General features: G+C 39.5%; 1 long non-coding RNA gene across 2 annotated transcripts in view; it reads left to right on the top strand.

Moving 5' to 3' along the window:
- LOC115340265 overlaps window positions 1-16,039 on the top strand; it is a 63,754-nt gene that overhangs the window by 29,570 nt on the left and 18,145 nt on the right. Inside the window, exons 3-5 of one of the 2 annotated variants that reach the window (XR_003922996.2) lie at window positions 833-984; window positions 2,232-2,316; window positions 7,389-8,174. This is a non-coding gene — a long non-coding RNA (uncharacterized LOC115340265). Of the gene's footprint in view, window positions 1-832; window positions 985-2,231; window positions 2,317-7,388; window positions 8,175-16,039 lie in introns of those variants that run through there. The other variant, XR_003922997.1, reaches the window with a different exon arrangement.

The following is a 16,039-nucleotide window of genomic DNA, read 5'->3' as shown; positions in this document are numbered from 1 at the left end:
AACATTAACATTGGCTTTCACATTTTTTCAGTGATGGAGGCACGCTTTCTTGTTTTCAGAGTATTGCATAGCTTTCACCTGACTCTCTTCTATCCAGTTACATACTAAATAATCTATGTAATTTTTGATTACTCTTCTAATAGAAAAAATGTTTTGGGGTTAACATGCTGAACTGATTAACAGCAAGTCTAGCGTTAATGCCCGGCTCTGCCACAGACTTCTTGAATGGTCCTTGGCAAGTTGCTTTGTCTCTCTGAGCGTCCTTCCCTGTCTGTTAAAGGATGGAGGAGGGTTGATGATTCATTCCATCTCCCATTCTTCTAAAAGAAACTTATTCTGGAGAGTGTTTAAACATAACTTAGATGCCACTGTATCAGTAGTTCAAATACATGTTTCCAGCTTCGCTTAAAAAAGCATAGATATATGCCATTAAATCCTTTCCTGAACCAGGATCATGGACTGAAGGTTGTTTAAGGTAAGAAGCACCCTTGAGACTGTGCCCGTGTTTGTACATTATGTAGGGGCACCCGCCAGGGAGGAGAGCTCAAAAGTCTTGAGTGGTACAAATAGTTGTAAAGGGTGTTTTGTACAAGGCCACGTGGATAATCACCATACAGTGAGAACTTTTTGTTTTGGCTTGGGCTCTCTTCAGAGAAAGGACTTTTCTTCATGTCTACACAAATGCTTTCACAGGTTGGTGTCACTCTTCAGACCGTTCCCTTGCACACTGGACCTGCATCAGTTCTGCTACCACAGCGTGTCTGGAGAATGGGCTGAGGTTGCTATTTCTCACACTGAAGGATTCATTTATGGTCTATTTCTTTGATTTCAGCATGATTGTACCAGGGCTGCATGTGAAACTGCTCTGCGATCCTATTAAAATGGGAATGGCTTTGTCTTTCTGTCCTGCAATGGAGGAGTCAGCAGCTACTGTCAGGCTGTCTGAGAAACTGGGACAGTGAGTTCTTGGCTGTTTCCGTCTTGGTAAGCTAATTAATGGTAAGCTGAACGGGCCAGTTAAGAGTCGGGTCTGGTCTGGTCTTTTTGCCAGTCAGTGCTGACCATGAATGCTGAGAGAAGTGCCATCATTTAAGTAAAATTCTCACTGTGGTAGAAGAAGCTGTGCTGAAAAGAGATTTTTACTGTGTTTAGCCCTGAAATGCAAAATAAGTATATTTTGATTCTGTATTTGGTTATGAGTATCATTATTCCCTTATTGCAAAACATGGTATAAATAACAACCCTAGATGCAGTTCTGGCAAGCATTATTGGCGGTCGGTGTGAAAGGAGGGTACTTGGTCTTTTGCAGAATTGGGCTGTTTATGATTGGAGTTGGTGGAAGGGAGGCTAGACTGTAATTTTACTGAATTAATCCCATGCTTGGAGATGAATTTAACTTTTCTTTTTTCTGGGGGGAAGATGAGCTGTTTGGCTTAACATTTGGTGGCATTTACACTAGGTCTGAATGGCTCACATAATTTCATTTTTAAGGCTGAAACTAATTTTGCATTTTGAATCCCCTTTCTCCCCCCAGTACTCAGAAGGGAGCTGGAGATTGTTTTAGCTGTCTCATCACCTATGAGCAGTTGCATTATGTTTAGTTTTAATCAAGTTGTGTATAAACAAAATGCTTGCTCTTAGGCATTTCTCCTGAATGTTGAGGAGCTAGCATTCATATAATTTTATAAGAAATACATTGATAAACCGAATGAATTGATAAACATATATTTTTTCTTAATACACAATTGGTAGGAGCCATATGAGGATAGTGAGGATTAGAATTGCCCAAATAGCAAAAGAATTAAAAAGAAAAACCTGCTAATATATTAGTTGTACAGGGAAGAGGCTGTAACAAACTATCCCTTCTGAAAAATCTTATCAGTATTTGTATTTTAAAAAATCTGAGTTATAGTTGGTGCAGCTGGGTGTTTGCTTCAGGGACTGCGTATGTTGAATCTGATTTGGATCAACTCTGTGTGTGCAGCTAGGCATCCTTCTGGAAGACAATGCACAAGCCTACTTTATCCATCTTACTGAGAATCACACCCCCCCGCCCCCAAACTGGTTAGAAAGGTACTGAGGCTTCGCTTTATTTCTTTTGAGTTGCACTGTTTTTCACCTGTATTCATTGGTGTTTCTTTTCCAGTGTAAACTGTGTGTGATTCATCCTCCCATGTTACTAAAAATTAAAGCATGATGTTACTAACTTTTAATTGCACTTCCATTTGTAGATCAAGCTGTTTTCTTTTTCCCTCTCATGAGACCAAGATGTGGCATCAACTGTGAAGCCAGTTTCCATCAGACATTTAAAACAAGGTAGAGAGATTAATGTGTGCATATCCATAAATTAAAAAAGAAAAAAAGAGCTCCTTTCAGAGCTGGAATTAATTTCTTCCTGTTTTTTCCCCACTCTCATGTACCATGCAGAAAGTGTTTTATTCTAGGTGAACGGGTATGTGAAAGGGTATATCGTCCCTTTAGATGACTTGATTCAGATTTGAGTACAGATGAAAGCATGCCTGACATTTATTTCCAAGACTGTATTGGGAGACAGGGTGACTCTGTTCAGTGGCTGAGTTTTGTGTTTATGCTGAGAGGCAGCAACATACAAATGTACCACAGAATCCCTTCTTACAGGTCCTAAATAAACTGCACTGGGATTTCATTGACATAGTGTGTCAGGCTTCAGTAAGGTAAATTTTGTTAAGGACTTAAGTGTATTCAGTAATAGATGCCAGTGAGTGGACTAATATATTTATTGTGACTGTGAAAATGGAAGATTTTAGCATGTGGCGTGGAGTTACTGTACGCAGAAGCCCATAGAACAATACTGGTTCTTTTTCATATCATACCAAATCATCTTTAGAATACAAAATTCAAAGTTAGTTAGTTTTATTGCACAGATATAACTTCAGTGAACCATCAGAAGCCCACATCTACCTCTAGCAAATTTTGTTATTGTTCCTGGTGGATGAAGGATCAAATCTTTCTAGTATGGATTCTCTTCTGCTGTGGAAAAAGGGAAAAAAGGAGCATTGCTTAGCTGCCATTATTGGTGGTGGTGCAACATGAAGGTCAAAGCTAAGACGAGAGTTTTACCAGTTTGCAATAGCTTCCATGCCAGCTGGAGACTGCCAGAAAGCATTGTGCTCCTGTCAATTCCTGTCACTGTTTCTAGAGCTTCTTGGAAAGGTGATGCTGAGGGTCTGTTTCTGCTGAGAGCTTCCTGGGCCTGGGGAATTACCAGAAGGGGAATATAGAGCTCATTTCTGGTCTTTCTGCACACCATGAACAGCACTTAGGAAGTAGAGCATTTGGCCTTACGTGCTGTAGTTGTATTAAGCTGCTCCTTGCCCTCAGATACTGCCAAAATATATATATCAAAGTTAAGTTCCACGTCATTCTGATGTCTGCCCGTGAATACCCTGAAAAAGTCATTGCACCGTTGACTTTCAGTGTAAAGTGTGAGTCAGAAGTCTCCCAAGTGACTCTCTCTGCCTTTGCTGCTAATGATTTTATGGTAATAATCTCATTTGGAGATGGCAGATGTGCAGAAAGACTGAGTCTCTTTCCCAAACAAAGTACAGGCTAAATCCAACGAAAGAAAGAGATGAAGATGTGCGGGAAAGGCATATGGTATATATACCAAAGAGACAGGTTGATGATAGATGTGTGCTGATGTTAGTTCCCACTCTTCATTGGTATTACTTGAATAAATATGAATTACTTCAAACTTCCCAGTCTTCAGACCTCAAGAAACCAAATGGCAGCTAATTTCAATAATTTTTTCAGTGAGTGTGTGTGGTATGGAAATACATCCCTCCGTTCCTGCTTTGTGGTTGGAAATCCTTCTTTGCCCGATGTCCTGCTGAGGCTTTTGGCTACTTGCGGCTTGTGCCGCATGCAGCTGCTGTTACTCCAAAGTGTTGCTGAGGTGTGAGCTCGGTGTTTGTGTTTTGTGTCAAGACTGAAGGCTGTGCTATGGGTATGTGGCTGTAAGGTGAGGACTTTGCAGTAGCAGCTTCTCACTCTGGCCTTGATCCTACGGGGAGGTCAAGGCCATTGCTCTCCCATGCATGTATGCTCGGCTGTGGACCCAAGAAAAGTAGGTAAAATGCAGCAAAGCAGATAGATACATTATTTTCAGCTCCTTGCTTACCTGCTGCTTTAATCTCAGGGGCCCAGGATAAATAAAGGTGCTGAGGTAGTTGCAGACAAATGGTATTTTTACAAAGTTAAAGTGTAATCTTCTAGGTAGGAGCAGGCAGGCTCTCACTGACGATGGATCAGGCTTTGCTGAAGGCTTCAGCCTGCTCGCTACTGAGCACTGTATTCACTGACTGTCAGATGAGCCCCTAGTTAATTTTGCTATTTATACTACTTTTTGGAAGAAATCAAGCAGTGCAGAATGAGATGGTCACATTCTGGTGACTCTGTGCCCATGCCTCAGCTATCCCAGACCCAAGTGTGGAGCTGTCCCCAGGGGCAGCTCTGTGACAGCTGGAGGTCACAAAGGGACTGCAAGGGACTGCCCTGTCAAAACCCCTTCACTGAAATATAGATCAAAAAGTACAAGTGTTTGCGTAATACCTGGTTATAACATGTGATTGAAAATTTTAGCATTCAAAATTTTTGAAGGGGTAGAAAGGGACACTTGTTTTCCACGTCTTTAAGCTTATCTGAGCATATAAGCATTGGGAACAGGTTGACCTTGGAGTCACATAGGTGCCTGAATATGGAAATCTATTTTGGTTGTTATGGTTTGGTAGACTGTGTCCTGTAGTTTAGGGCTTGTCCTTGTACAGTTCTCCTCCCTTATCTTCCCGAGCCTGAACTATGCTCCAGAAAATGAGTTTTTGTGTGGGGAAAATGTGTTTCCAATCCTTTAGTTGCAGAGGCAACTTTTGAAGTACAAACTAGTAAAGTCCGTGGGAGTCTCCAGGCATTCTAGTTACATCTAAAGTGAAGATATAACTAAGCTAGCTTTGAACCATGTAGCTTGCATATAACAAGGACAGTGTGCTGAATTAAAGCAGCTAATTAGCTGTGTTGAAAAGCTGATATGTGGGGCTGGGTCAAGGCAGCTACCTTGCTTCTGGACTAGCTTGTTCCATGGAGCCTCCAGGATCTGTCTGCAGCATTGCACCATGCTGAGCAGGCACGTCTCCAGCAATGAAAGGTTGTACAGCTGTAAGCTGCCATTGCTAATCTTATTGAGGTGCTATCTGAGACTGCATCCTGGCTCCTTTTCAGGCTATGACCCTGGAGTGCACAAGGCTGCTTCCTTGTTGCATCCCATTGCTCTGATTTCTGCAGAAAGGAAAGCCAAGCAAGCTCCAGCAATCCCAGCTGGGCAATCCAAATCCTGGAGCATGCTCCGTTTTTTCTTGGTAATTAGTACAGCCTTAGGCAGTAAGGGTGGGATTCATCTCATTTAACTGAAGGCGTTGGAAAGTTAGCAATCAGTTCTGGACTGGTTGTGTAGGTTGCCTCAAAAGGAGAGCGCCAGGTACTTCCAATGGATGCTTTATCTTATCCTGGAATAGATGAGATGAATCACACTCTGGAGGTGTCTGTCTTTCTCAGCTGACTGCATAGAAGAAACCTCAATGATTACATTGAACTTGATGCCGATCTTTTAGACAACTGAAATTCAGTGAGGTGCATATTTTGGTATTTGAAGCTGCATCTAAGCCATGTGCTGGAATGTTTGTTGTTCAGGGTATAGTGAAAGAAGAGGCATGTTCCTAGTCAGAGGATTTAAACTACCTAGTATAAATAACAGCTTGTTTAAAGTGATGAGAAGGTGATATGTGGGAATAAACCATCTGAGACCATTTAAGAAAAAGGCAAACTCAAAAATTGCACAAAACCTAAGAGTTCAGCCAAATTAGTACATGAATCTAGCTGGAGCAATTGCATGAGTAGCTAAAACTAGCATCTTATTAGATCAAGTTAGCAGGACACAATTTATCGTAATATTCTAGGGACTATGCTGCTTTATTTTCCTTGGTTTGACTCTTGATCTAGCCATATATATACAACAAATGCCTTTCTATTTTATTTCTAATAGATAGCAGCAGTTCACACAGAGTATTTTTTTTCTTTTTTCTTTTTTTTTCAGTGACTGTACATGTGAATCAAAGAGGATCTTAAAATGTCTCCTTTTCACTCAGAAAGTTCAGTATAATTCTAATGCATGCAATACATACTGATTTTGTCACCGTAGCTAATTTGTGAGGAGTATTGTTGAAGGGTTGAATTTATCTTGAGACCGAGCCAATTAAAAACACTTTTATTCACAACACCAGGGAATAAAAGGAAAAGAAGAGGAAAACAGGGTTTTTCTTGGTCAATTTTTGTAGATTAAAGTTACGTTAAATCCATTAGTTCAAAGACAGCATTATAAAGTGCATTTTCCTCAGAAGCTTGATTAAAGTAAACTCAAAAGTTGTTTTAGGAGCTAGAAGCATCAATGGCTTGAAATGGCCCCACAGACCATGCCTGGGCTGTTGAACCGAATTCTTCAGAGTTCCCAAGTTTGGTGCACACCCTGGCTGTGACAGAGTGATAGTTTCAGGCTACTGAAATGGAGTGGATATGTGGTCATGCGTCTGCCAGGTATCTCCTGAAGTGATTGTGGGTGTACGGACCAGGTGGGAGCCATGGTGTGCTCTCACAGGAGTTGGTTCTATTTGGCTTCAGTTACCAAACAGACCCTTTTTGAACATTTTTTGAGTGGACTGAGAGCTGATTTTTGGGAAACGCTGAGAAAAATGACAGTGTTACTGGAGGACAGGCAGATCCCTAGAGGGCAGAAAAAGCAGATTATGAAACAGGAAAGTGAGTATTATCATTCTTATTTCATGCTGTACATTTATTCCACCTAAACTTCTAATTATACTTAACACATTTTGATATGAATAATTTCCTTAGTCTTGCCTTTTGTATAGGTCATTTTATCTGCTCTAGGTCTTTCAATATGCTCAGAATTAAAATTGCTACTCACTTACAATTATCTGAGACCTCCTGCACAGCATTTTTCCTCTGTAAGACCGGCTGCAGCTCAGTTTGGCAGAGGCAGCATGCTGTGTACAAGCACCTCATTTCCAATAACCAAAGGCAGTTGCATAGAAGTCAGTTTTCTTTCATATCTGTAGAACAATTACAGGAATCTTCATCTGTGCCTGCATTCTGAAAGTATGCAAGGTATTCAGTAGAATAGGACAAGAGGAAAAGATTTAAAATAAAGGTCAATTCCTTAGCATTTTTTTTTTAAATACGTTTAGCTATTGTTGCAGTCTCTGTTATGTATTTATTGCACCAGTGAGTTGAAAGCTGAGATGTTGTATTCATGGCTTGACTGTTAATGATCTTTTTGTCTTCAGACTGTACAGGAGTAGTGAGGAGAAAGATGCCGCATATGATGGAGCCCTTTACTTGGCAAGCAGTTCCACCAACATAGAGGATGACAAAATCTGACTGAGTGGAAATGATTATTTTTGAATTGTGCTAAATTCACAATTGATGAAGTTCAATACAGGAGTCTGACAAGTGACTGAAATCTACATTTCTGCTACCTGGCCTTAAACAGTCTGAAGGCCAAAGCAAACAGCAGCTTAATTTGCAGCATGCTCAGGACTGAGTCTGGGCTGAGATTTGCTTTGTGAAGATCTGACATGCCTCCATAGCCCTTCCTCATTCCAGTTACGAAGAAAATGGGTGAATTATTTGGGCTTGCTTTTTCTGCTGTTTTTGAAAACACTGAATACATGACTTTGTAGCTTATTGACATTAATCAAACTATATTAAAATGTTAGGAAAATGTGAACTACCTGTTTCTTGTACAGTAATCAAACACTGCATTCAGTTGCTACACTGTGGTTCCTGCCAATGGCAGCATAAAGCTCCATGTACTTCTCCAAGTGTAGGGCAATGTAAATAATGATGCTCCAATCTGGTTCTGGAGCTTCTTGTGTTTATATTGAGTACTTTGCTTTGTAAATCAGTATACAAAACTATCAGCATGTATTAGTTTTCTGACCAAACAGAAATGACTTTTTCCTATTCTATTATCAAAATCATTTCATGTGGATAGTGCCATTTCAGTATTTATGGATACCTTCTGGATTTGTAATATTTATACACTTTGAATAGATGTATAGATTTTGTTAGATGTCTGGTTTTTGTTGGTTTTTTTTTGTCAGGAGGGAAAAGGAAAATGTTAAGAGCTAAACTGTTATGACTTTACCTAGTGTCCTGGTTTCAGCTAGGATAGAGTTAATTGTCTTCCTAGTAGCTGGTACAGTGCTATGTTTTGAGTTCGTTATGAGAAGAATGTTGATAACACACTGATGTTTTCAGTTGTTGCTAAGTCATCTTTAGTCTAAAGTCAAGGATTTTTCAGCTTCTCATGCCCAGCCAGCGAGACGGCTGGAGGGGCACAAAGAGTTGGGAGGGGACACAGCCACGGCAGCTGACCCAAACTGGCCAAAGGGGTATTCCATACCATGTGACGTCATGCCCAGTATATAAACTGGGGGGAGTGGGGGTGGGGGGATCACTGCTCAGGGACTAACTGGGCGTCAGTTGGCGGGTGGTGAGCAATTGCATTGTGCATCACTTGTATATTCCAATCCTTTTATTATTACTATTGTCATTTTATTAGTGTTATCATTATTAGTTTCTTCTTTCCTGTTCTATTAAACCATTCTTATCTCAACCCACGAGTTTTACTTCTGTTTTTCCCGATTTTCTCCCCCATCCCACTGGGTGGGGGGGAGTGAGTGAGCGACTGCGTGGTGCTTAGTTGCTGGCTGGAGTTAAACCATGTCACCTTGGCTTTTAGGTGTTTTCTTTTCCCAAATGCTGTGAGGTCAGGTTAAATGAGTGAGCTCTGATTTCATCAGCAGCTGAAACTTAGTTGGCCAGTTACCCTCGAGCTGTGGAAAGCCTGCCTCAACCACTGCCTGTGCAGGTATCCCAACATGCTTTGGACTGGTGCGTAGAGCTGTGGTTTTAAGCAGAGCAGAATAAAAGCCACTGAGAAATTTCAAATAGTTGGCCAAAAATGTGAAGGACAATTGAAAAAACTTTGAATTGGTGGGTGTCTTTCTTGGCTATGTTTATCAAAGCTTAAATACATATGATTAATAAAAATTTTTGTTCAAAAATAAAACAAGAGATAGTCAATTGCACATCCAATAATTGAAAATCCTAAAAGGGGCAAATTTGGTGACAGTAACTGGTTCTTATTCCATTATTTTTAACAGAATGACGGAACCTGCCTCATTGTCCCTGTTTCTGCAAACACTTAAGCAGTTAACTCCACATATAAGCAGCAAATAAAATAAATGAAAAACCTTTTATATACTAGCTTGGAGGATTCTTCTGTACAGTTCTATAACACCCATGCAATGTAAATTGGTTTATTCTCAAGCTCCACAGATACATTAGCAACCAGGTCTCTTGTGTGACACAGCAGAGTATACAGTTCAGTGATGGCAGGACTACATTTTAATTAAGTGATTAGTATTTATTTTAAGTAGATTTCATAATAGGAACACAATAATACATAGGTAGCATCAAGCTAGGTACATCCAAAGACATAGACTTGTAAAAATCCAGCCTACTAGTTGCATTCTACTACTGTTAAGTAAATTGACTAAAAAAAGAAAGTTGGTAAGAATAAAGTGAAGCTAGACAGAAAGTGAAATTAAATTTTACATAAAAATAGTAAATGTGGTGTTTAGAACAGCATCTTGCTATCAATTCAAAATCCAATCCATATGGAACGTGGGGTCTTGAGGATTTAGAACATTGTAAGTCCTCATCTAGTGATTTCTTTTCACATTTTCATTGACCCTGCCCCTGAAGATTGCTAAATGCTTGTCTTCTGTGAAAGGGAGAGTCTTAAACCACAAGCATTCACTGAGCATGTGTATTTGCATGTGGTATTGACTGGTGATTTTTAGAATTTGTGTACACCCCTCTCAGAATGAAATATAAATCTCTGTTATTAGCAGAGGCAGCTGCCATATATTTAAATGTCTGGAATCCCTCACAGATAAGCTTTCTATGATTATTTTGGTGAGCAGCAGCTGCCACGTTTGGTGAGATGGCCCAGTGATATGGGTAATTCAGTGCTTATTCACCAAAAGGGGAAAAATAAAAGTCCTCAGTGTAATGGGTAATGAATGTGTCTGACTTCAGTGACTACAAGGGCTGGATGGTGAATCATCTTCCTGCGAGACTGAACATAGCTTTTTTCCCCAATGCTTTTTGGCATTTCTCATGCTGAAGAATACATAAATCTATCCTTTTTTTCATGCAGCTTGACTTTAACAGCATCAAGCAAGTTATGCTGAACAAATCGGTCTTACTTCATGTCTGTTGTTAAAGAGTTTATTATTCTTTCAGATTATGATGAAAGCTATTAATTGTTATGATTCCAAGTGCACAGTTCTGCCTATACTCACTCAGTTATTTTGCATTGTTTTAAGGAAGTGATTGATTGCAAAAGACATGGAAAATATTAGGCTCTCAATATTACCTTGGAAACTATGGAGTTTCACCTTCTTATTTCAGAGCTAGGAATGGGAGCACATTACTTGTCTCCTGGCAACTTCTTTATTCTTTCAAGGTAAACAGTTCTAATTTCTTACTTCTGTTGCTGACTGCTAGTTTTGCTTTCCATGTCCAAAGAGACCATTATGATGAGATGATCTATCCCTCAGCAAAATACAAGCTGTTCACTTACACCAGACAATTTTGTATCAAAAACATAACTTTGAGTTATGACAAATTTTTTAGGATATGTCATGCAGTAAACACTGTGTTGGTCCTTGTTCTCGCTCTCTCCCAAACTTATCCTCTCCCCCTCTTGAGGAGATCCCTTTTTCAATCTCTTTCTCTGTACTTCCAGCACTCTCCATCATAGTTCACAGTGGTATATGCCTGTGGCTGACTCTGCTGTTGTGCAACACAACTGCCAGATTGAGCACCGTGCTACTTGGCTCTGGATGGGACTGCGATGTGGACTGTGTCACACATCGAGTGACAGCATTTATAAAGCTTTTTCTTGTATAATAATGTAAAACTTAGCACAATTGTTTTAGTCCCACTATTTGGTCCAGATAGGTGCATAACTGGCACTATTACTTATTAATCTTACTTATCCAGGATAGTCTTTTTAGTTTAATGAATCATAACTCCTGATGAGGTCCCACAAGGCAGCACAGGGTTTTAAAAGCAAAGGAAAGCAAGTCTTGTTTTTTCCCTCCCACAACACTCCTATTTTTCAGTGCCAAACACTGTCAACCTGCCAAAAATAAACATACGTAATACATTTATTCATCTGCTTCTCTTGATTATCTCGAAAGACGTGTCAGTCTCAAGCTTCTGAGCTGGAATCCGACCTGCTGATAAGCTGATGTAGAAGTCATCTGAGTTAAGAAGAGAACAGATACTGTCTTGATGCGTTGTCTAAGTAAAGGACTGGGGCAGGGACTCACTGGAGCCAGCCATGCTGCAGGACCTAACTGGGGATGCTAGCATTTACTACCAACTTAAATCCCTTCAGTGCCAGTCCTAGATGCAATTTATAGGTGAGAGATCACTTGACTTTGAAAGTGTTCCTGGAGGACACAGCTGTTGCCAAAATGCAGCCTAATAGCTCTGATTTGGGACTTTAAAAAAAGGGCTGTCAACTTAGTGAGAAATTGCTTATAGACAGAGAATTTTTTCTAAAGCAAATTGATATTTATTGATCATTCCTTTTACAGGAGGAAAAAGACTTTGTGGAGAGACTTCACAAAAGGCCCTTCAACACGGGACCAGGTGAAGTAGCTGTGTTCCTCTCTGGAATATAAACTGATTTCGTCTTTCTTCTGCTTTACCTAAAACCAGTTTTTCTTCATGTGGTTTCATTTTCAGGGTTAGAGCTTAATAGGAATTTGTGGCTGAGATTTACTCTGCTTCCAGTTTCCACTTTAGAAATAAATTATGTTATTGTCATTATGTAAGGAACTGATCAGTTAATGAGCTCTTTAGCAGTTACTAAAAATATAAATTAAGACCTTGTAGAACTTACTAAAGGATATTAAAAGACCTGTTTTAAAGGAAAGATTATTTTCGTTATTATCAAAATTTCAAAACCCAGTCTGATACTTGATGGTAGATCTGAGTATCTAGAAAATGACAAAAAATTGTTTATCCAAATGTTTTTTTTTCTTTAACTAAGGAAAAACATAATATAATGAAGGGTAATATAAATTAACATTGGCCCTGAAACTGGACATGAGGATTTTATTAATTTGGGATTGAGCCAAATAGGAACAGAATATGCAGTCCTTGCTTTCTGACCTCCTTCACCTGGAGAAGTCTGCATTCAGAGTCATACATGAACAAAAGCTTCCCAAAGCTTCTTACAACCAAGTATATATACTAACACCTTTGAACAAATGGAATTTTAGATCCAGAAGGCTGGAGGTATATTGAGACTTGATCTTACATTAGGAAGATATTGGCTGATAACCTTCTACCCATTTCAAAGTGCTAGCTGTGATTGTATGAGGCAGCAATGTGCTGTAGCGGTGCTGAGTCAGCTGCATTCTGTGAAGACTGCAGACCTTTTATCACCTGCAAAAAGTTAATCTAGCAGTGTTTAAGGCCATAGGAGTCTTGCTTTTGTCTTGTCACCCTAGAAAACAGATCTGGGAAAGACCTGTTTGGTACTTAGTCCTTGGCAACACAGCTATGTGTTTTAGGTACTTGCTTAAAAATGTAGACCAAAGTGTTACTTGTACTAACATTAGCTGTGATGAGATCATTCGACATATTACTGGTACTTTCATAATTTTTGCATAATCTATTCTACCAATTTCTATTATAACCAAATGACTGGTTGGAGGGCTGGAATTTAGAGAGCAATACTTTTCTCTTCTCTGTCCTGCTACCCAGGATGTGATTGGTTTCTTTCTGATTCCTTCTTGGCACCCGCACTTAGATTATTCCTCTTCCCTTCATGTTGATATATGCTTTTTGTTTCTTCTTGACCTTCAGGAAAACTCTTTTAAGATGATTGAGCTTAAGGCAAACCGAGCGTGAGGATGTGTCCTGAATGAGCCGGAGGTACTACCCAAGGGAGGGGGGAGAACGGAGGGGGAAGGGAGCCTAGCAGAAATGTTCAGTGTATTTCTTAATTTTCCATTCACAAATTGTTTTTCAAATTGTCCAGAAGAAGACCAAATACTTTGGACAGGGAGTGCTACTTTATTCATTTCCATTTTTTGGAATTCCTCTTGAATGACCTCCATAGGCTGTTTTCTTCAGTTGTGTTTTTGCAATCTTTTCTCTTTGAAATCTTAAAGATAATTTCTTTACATAAAGAACATAATTAATTCATATTGTATGATTATGTTTATCCACATTTGATCATATAGCCAGACATGCCTGCAGCAAAGTAACATTGGTGCTGGCAGAAAACAGGTAGTTAAGCAGGTAGGCTGTAACTATCTACAGTCATTGCTTGAAAGCTATCAATTATTTGTGTTCCCAAGTTTAACTGTTACACTGAATATTTACCCTGGAAACTGAGAAATAGCAGCCAATCTAAGCAAGTCATTTGCTTTTCAGTATTAATTTAGCTTCTTGTGCCAGGCTCTGTAAATGTTTCCTCATATATCATTGTCATGGTGCCATACATTTGAAATGTCAAATTATGCAGTGGCTGGTGTCATAAGAATAATATTAGCAGCAAGGAGGGACAAAAAATACCATGCAGAGAATAAATACTTGTTTTCAGTAGCTTCCTTACCTGGTGTTGCAGTTCTACGGACAGAGTTATCTAAGGGTTGCTTGGATGTATAAAAGATACATCCTTTGAGTATTTTAGCCACCCCCTGAGGAACCTTTTTCCTATACTGAAAAAAAAAGGGTTTGTGCATTTCAGCTGCAGTATTTCTTTCTTTCCCTAGGCTCTTGCATCCCAAGTGAACATGCCAGAAAGGGCAGATAAATGCCATTCTTTTTAGTAGTTATTTTCCAATTATTGTTAGTTCACAAGCCTTTTATGAGAAATTATAGTGCTAAAGCAAAGTAAGAGGCAAACTTTCAGATGACTATGTATTGTATGGAGGAAACAAGGGCTCTATTCTGCTCTCGTGCCCCCCCATTTACCATCAGATTTATACCACGCTAGCACAGCAACTGAAGATTAAACAGGAGTTAACCTTTCTGGTTATCCACAATTTCTCACACTATTTGTAGAAATAATATAATTTACCACTGTGTTATTATTTTCCTAGTGGAGTAATACTGCTACAGAGGTTAGAGAAGTCAGGGCTGTGTAATAACCTATTTATAATAATAAGTGAAAGGTGATCACATTATTATCCTCAAGAGGCTTCACGGAAGGAGGTCCATGTTATGTTGTGTTTTTTCATTCAGACCATGTATTTCTACCCAAAGCAACAAGATTTTGTGCTGACTGTCCCTGGAGCCAAGCAATGCCGACTTGCCTCCACCATCCCTGACCCCTTTTCACACCTCTTCCCGCTGTGCCAGCGGATTTAACAAGGAGGTACAGAGCTATTTATGTCAGCATCTCCTCTTATGGTGTGAACATTTCAGACTGGTGGGTAAGTCAAGAGGGCTGAAATCCAAATTTAGTGTCCTTGGGCTTGATCCATTTGCTCGTGCATGAACATCTAGTGCCGTCTGAGCTATCCAAGGGGACCTCTCCAGCAGCCTGTAGAAGGGAATGGGTCTCACAAAGGTCTTCTGAAATATATACCACCTCTGCAGGGATTTGTCAGATACTCTAGTCTGTCTCAAGTGGCACTAAGGTATTTAAATATGCATCACCACATCAGGCCCTAAATAATCAGTTTGCAAATTGGAAATGCATCTTCCATTTTCTGAATATCCAGTTCTATAGTAAAGCAATGAAGAGGCTGTGATGTTCCTGAAGGGAAAGCAATTGCCTGTCAGGATGTCTAAATGCTCCATGCCATTGCTCAGGTCCAGGAAACAAACACACAGAAATTTTTTGGCATTTCAGCCAACTGCCTGTGTAGGAGCCGGGTTGAGCTGGAACTGGAACCTCCATCATTGTGGTGCTCCTCTAACCTAAGCAGACCAGTAAGCCTCTCCAGGACACAGATCATCTTGGTATAATATTAAAATTAACCATAATGTAATAATTTAAGGTAAGATGAACTGGTGCCTGCAAATGCCTATCTGTTTTCATTGTCTCTACAGGCAACTTAAATGACTTGCTTAAGCTACTCATCTGACTTGCAGATCACTTGCGTTAGTAAAAATGAATTCCTACTTTCAAAGAAAAAAGGGCTAGTTTGAGTCAGAGCCTTGACCCAGGCAGACGTATCAGAACCCAAAATTTGCATTGAAGGTAAAATGTCCAAAGTACATATTTTTGATATAGACTTCATACATAAATCCCTTGCTAATCTTTTGCTAGAGTTACCTATTTCTTGAATCACCACCTTTAGAGTTCCTTCCCCATTTCTGGACGTTAATTGTGACAACTCTTATACAAGATAGTAGGTCATATTCAGATAATTCCTAGTACCTTTCCAATAGCCTGAAACCCAGTGTCTGAGCTTTCCAAATAGCACAAAATGCTGGTTTTCATGATTTAAATATGTGGCACATCTGTTTTCTGTAGTCATGTGAAATTTAAGGCCTCCAATGCAGTAGACTTCTGTGGGCTGCTGTACACAATTCAGAATTAATTGTGATGTGTTGTGGTTCCTATTTTTGGTACCTTCACTGGCCCCTAGTGTTTTATCTTGTAAGTAAATCATCTATTTTCTATAAAATTGTCTATTTCAAGCTATATCATTGTATTAAATTGTATCTAGTTCTCTGGATGTCCTTGAGAATTTATAAACGTACATTACTGCATTACTCAGATTTGAAATATACAGATGTAAAAATACTACACATACTTAACAGTACATATGTCTTGGTTTCATGTATGTTTGCCTATTAAGAAAAATTGTTCAGTATTTCTTGC

The sequence above is a fragment of the Aquila chrysaetos genome, chromosome 4 (assembly GCF_900496995.4).
Source record: "Aquila chrysaetos chrysaetos chromosome 4, bAquChr1.4, whole genome shotgun sequence".
Taxonomy (NCBI): domain Eukaryota; kingdom Metazoa; phylum Chordata; class Aves; order Accipitriformes; family Accipitridae; genus Aquila; species Aquila chrysaetos.
Note: the sequence above shows the minus strand (reverse complement) of the source record. Positions and strands in the feature narration are given on the sequence as shown.